Below are 5,435 nucleotides of genomic sequence, written 5' to 3' on the forward strand. Positions count from 1 at the left end.
ACACGCACCATCATTGTCATATTGCTTTTGCATGATCATGAAGTTGACATCGTATTTGTGGCAAAGCCACCATTCATAATTCTTTCATACATGTCACTCTTGATTCATTGCACATCCCGGTACACCGCCGGAGGCATTCATATAGAGTCATATTTTGTTCTAAGTATCGAGTTGTAATTCTTGAGTTGTAAGTAAATAAAAGTGTGATGATCTTCATTATTAGAGCAATGTCCCATGTGAGGAAAACAAGGAGAGAAAAGGCCAAATAAAAAAAGAGAAGGCCCCAAAAAAGAGAGAAAAAAATGAAAAAAGAGAAAAAAGAGAGAAGGGACAATGTTACTATCCTTTTACCACACTTGTGCTTCGGAGTAGCACCATGATCTTCATGATAGAGAGTCTGCTATGTTGTCACTTTCATATACTAGTAGGAATTTTTCATTATAGAACTTGGCTTGTATATTCCAACCATGGGCTTTCTCAAATTTCCCTAGGTCTTCATGAGCAAGCAAGTTGGATGCACACCCACTTAGTTTCTTTATTGAGCTTTCATAAACTTATAGCTCTAGTTCATCTATTGCATGGCAATCCCTACTCACTCACATTGATATCTATTGATGGGCATCTCCATAGCCTGTTGATAATCCTAGTTGATGTGAGACTATCTATTTCCCTCCTTTTCTCTTCTCCACAACCACCATATTCTATTCCACCTATAGTGCTATGTCCATGGCTCACGCTCATGTATTGCATGAAAGTTGAAAAAATATAAGAGCATCAAAAGTGTGAAACAATTGCTTGGCTTGTCATAGGGGTTGTGCATGATTTGTGTATTTTGTGTGATGAAGATGGAGCATAGCCAGACTATATGATTTTGTAGGGATAAGCTTTCTTTGGCCATGTTATTTTAAGAAGACATAATTATTTTGTTAGTATGCTTGAAGTATTATTGTTTTTGTCAATATTAAACTTTTGTTTTGAATAATATGGATCTGAACATTCATGCCACAATAAAGAAAATTACATTGATAAATATGTTAGGTAGAATTCCACATCAAAAATTCTGTTTTTATCATTTACCTACTTGAGGACGAGCGGAAATTAAGCTTGGGGATGCTTGATACGTCTCCAATGTATCTATAATTTTTTATTGTTCCATGCTATTATATTACCAATCTTGGATGTATGCATTTATATGCTATTTTATATGATTTTTGGGACTAATCTATTAATCTACTAATCTATTTACCAATATCAAAGGGAGTCCAATTGACCTGAAACTTTACAACGATTGTTCTTGGACCAAAAGAAGCCCACAGAGTATCGGAGATGCACCAGAGGAGTCCCGAGGCCACCACAAGGGTGGAGGGTGCCCCCACCCCCCTAGGGTTCACCCTCCGACCTTGTGGGCCCCTCATGGACTCCCCTGATTTGTTCTCGACGCCAAAACCTCTTATATATCCCCAAACCTACAGAACAGAACCTGGATCAGGAGTTCCGCCGCCGCAAGCCTCTATAGCCACCAAAAACCAATCGGGACCCTGTTCTGTCACCCTACCTGGCGCCAAATGTCGGATCACAGGTTCCGGCAAACCCTTGAGGTTCGAACACTGGGGTGCACACGAAGGTTTTCTCCCTATCGATCCACGCCCTAGCTTTGTAAGATCTCGCAGATGAGCTCAACGAACTCACAACACAAAAAGACACAAGATTTATACTGGTTTGGGCCACCGTTGTGGTGTAATACCCTACTCCAGTGTGGTGGTGGTGGATTGCCTCTTGGGCTGATGAAGAACAGTTACAAGGGGAAGATCAGCCTCCTGAGGTTGAGGTGTTCTTGTGCTTAGAGAACTTGTGTGTGTGAGGTGATCTTGGATCGGCTTCCCACTTGTGATGAGGTTGATCCTCTCCCTTCTTGTCTTTTGTCCCCCTCACTGTGGTAGCTAGTTCTACTTATATAGGCCCTGGTCCTCTCCCCAAATATTGAGCGGGAAGGGAGCCAACAATGGTCAATTCGAAAGGGGACAGCTAGTACAAGTTATCCTGACAAAAGGTGGTCTTCGCCTGCCAAAGGCTCTGGTGATGATGCCGTCCTGGGATCCATGGTGACCTCCGTCCTACCATCCTTCTAGTCTTGGTCTCGTTGCACCGATATGGAAACCTTTGCCTGATGCCTCGATACTCCGTGCCTGCGCTTGCCCACTTGGCACCAAAGAGGAAACAAGGACACTGCGCGCTGGCGCCCTCCTGGCGCCCGCCTGGTCTCGATCGTCATGGCTCATGTCACGAGGACCTTGCGAGGTTTGCCCTGCCTTGATCTCTCTGTCCCTCATGAGCCTGCCTGGCGAGGCCGCTCCTGAGGAGGTCTTGCGTCGTCCGCCTCGCGAGGCTTGGCCCCTCGCGAGGGTCTTGAATGCCTTGTTGATGAAGATGGGCCGTACAGACCTGCCAGCCCAGCCACACCGTGGGCCGCAGGCAGGCAAGTCTGGGGACCCCCGTTCCCAGGACGCCGACAAGTAGCTATGTGTTTGATCTCTCTCTCTCTCTCTCGTGTTCTTGATTTGGCATGATCTTGATGTACCGCAAGCTTTGCTATTATAGTTGGATCTTATGATGTTTCTCCCCCTCTACCTTCTTGTAATGGATTGAGTTTTCCCTTTGAAGTCATCTAATCAGATTGAGTCTTTAAGGATTTGAGAACACTTGATGTATGTCTTGCATGTGCTTATCTGTGGTGACAATGGGATATTCACATGATCTACTTGATCTATGTTTTGGTGATCAACTTGTGGGTTCTGCGACCTTGTGAACTTATGCATAGGGGTTGGCACACGTTTTCGTCTTGACTCTCCGATAGAAACTTTGGGGCACTCTTTGAAGTTCTTTGTGTTGGTTTGAATAGATGAATATGAAATTGTGTGATGCATATCGTATAATCAAACCCGCGGATACTTGTGGTGACATTGGAGTATCTAGGTGACATTAGGGTTTTGGTTGATGTGTGTCTTAAGGTGTTATTTTAGTACGAACTCTAGGGCTATTTGTGACACTTATAGGAATAGCCCAATAGATCGATCAGAAAGAATAACTTTGAGGTGGTTTCGTACCCTACAATAATCTCTTCGTTGTTCTCCACTGTTAGTGGCTTTGGAGTGACTATTTGTTGCATGTTGAGGGATTGTTATATGATCTAATTATGTTATCATTGTTGATAGAACTTGCACTAGTGAAAGTATGAACCCTAGGCCTTGTTTCCAAGCATTGCAATACCGTTTTCGCTCACTTTTACCACTTGCTACCTTGTTGTTTTTATATTTTCAGATTACAAAAATCTATATCTACCATCCATATTGCACTTGTATCACCATCTCTTCGCCGAACTAGTGCACTTATACAATTTATCATTGTATTGGGTGTGTTGGGGACACAAGAGACTCTTTGTTATTTGGTTGTAGGGTTGTTTGAGAGAGACCATCTTCATCCTACACCTCCCACGGATTGATTAACATTAGGTCATCCACTTGAGGGAAATTTGTTGCTGTCCTACAAACCTCTGCACTTGGAGGCTCAACAATGTCTATAAGGATAAAGTTGCGTAGTAGACATCATGCCCGAGGAGGTCTCAGCTCCTCTCTTCGACGAGCTAGCACGTCCTGGCAGCCCTGCCTTTGAGGCAGGTCACGACTTGGGTGAAGAAGCGGAGGTGGCCGGCATCGTTAGCTTCGTATGAGCGGGCGATGCTCTCCTGGAAGATGGTGTCCAAGGCCCGGTTCGCCTGACCTTGAGATCCTCGAGCATCGAGGAACGCTCACGCTGCAACGTTCGGTAGCGGCTCACATCGTCCGACGCTCTCTCCACGAGGGATGTGACACCTACGACCCGTTGTTGAAGTGAGGACAGCTCAACTTCAGCGGTGGCCCGGGCATCCTCGGCGGCCTTCTCACGTCGTTCTGCCGCGGCAAGCTTCACCTTGAGGGCATGGGCCTTGCCCTACAGCTCGGCTTGCGGCTTCTTGAAGAGAGCCTCCTGGAGCCCCAACTTACGGTGGTATTCTTCGACCAAAGCCTTGCGAATCCCCGTCACCTTCTGGTCAACCTCCTGCTGAATCCTCGCCTCCCGAGAGGCAAGGGCGTCCTCGGCCATGGACACTTCACGCTCCATCACCTCCAGTCACTCGCGCTCCAGGCTATGCTCCAATGCCTTGAGCGCTAGCGCCTCCTTGTGTGCTCAAATCCCTGCCACATCTGTGGGGGTCCCGCCTGGCGGCGCCGCAAGGGCGGCTCTGCGCGCCTGGACCTATTGTTCAAGGGTGGCATTCAGGGCCTAGAGCTCCCTCTCGCGCTCCTCAGCCGCCTCACGACGTTGGTCTGCGGCCCAGACCTCCTCCAGGGCATGGGCGCACACCTCCCGAGACGCTGCAAGGGATCCCTCGGCCTCCGCACGGGTGCGCTCATGCTGCAAGTGCCCAAGGTTGATGGCGATCTTCAGTTGATGACATTCGCGCGCCAGGCAGAGGTCTTCCGCCTCAAGCCATGAGTCGACGTCAGCAAGCTCTGCCCCAAGCTGGCTTAGCACCCTCATCGCTTCCTGGAGAAGGCCGTGGCAGACGATGCTGCGCCCACGCGTGAGCTCCAGTGCTCGGCCAGGCCTTTCCTCCACGTCCTGGTCCGCCAAAGGGGCGCGGGATGACTCACCCATCTCCGGCAGGGGGCCGGTGGCCGGATCCCCTCCGGTCGCTCCCTGGACCTCGGACGGGGCGTGGCATAGCCCGGTTCTGCCGCTTGAAGATGAAGTCATCGCATGGGTCGCCCAACCACCGGCAAGAACGAATGGAGGAACCCCAGGCATGGCCTCCGGGCCATAGAAGTTGCTCCAGGATAGGGTTGCCGGGAGAGTGGGCCCTCGGCCTTCCAGCCATGGCCTCAGCTCATGGACTGGCACCGCTTCATGCATGTTTGTCCGGCTCGGGAGGTCTGGGGTCGCGGCCCGAATGGAAGCCTCCGGAGGTCGCGCTCTGGGTGGGCTCACCGTTGCGACGGAAGGGATCCCGAAGGGCAAATGTCAGGCGGGGGGCACAGTATGCAAGGATCCAGAAGGGCAAGGTACTTACTCATCTACAGCTATCCACTTCCTCTATTTCAAGACCCATGAGGCGTCGCCACGACAGCTCCCGAACCCCTTCCTCTTGCGGGGCACCCCGATGTTCGGAAGGGGTACGCTGAAGGATGGCATGCTGCCCCTCATGGCAGGGGCGGCAGTCGCAGCCACAGACGGGGCTCCCCCCGTGCTGTCTGCAGGGCTGTGGGCAGTCACCTCAGGAGCACTTGGTGGCGCCTACCCTCCAGCAGTCGCCTCGGGAGCACTTGGTGGTGCCTGCCCTCTAGCAGCCGCCTCAGCAACACCTGGTGGCACATGCCCTCCAACATCCACCTCAGGGG

The sequence above is a fragment of the Triticum aestivum genome, chromosome 4A, assembly GCF_018294505.1.
Source record: "Triticum aestivum cultivar Chinese Spring chromosome 4A, IWGSC CS RefSeq v2.1, whole genome shotgun sequence".
In the NCBI taxonomy this organism is placed as follows: domain Eukaryota; kingdom Viridiplantae; phylum Streptophyta; class Magnoliopsida; order Poales; family Poaceae; genus Triticum; species Triticum aestivum.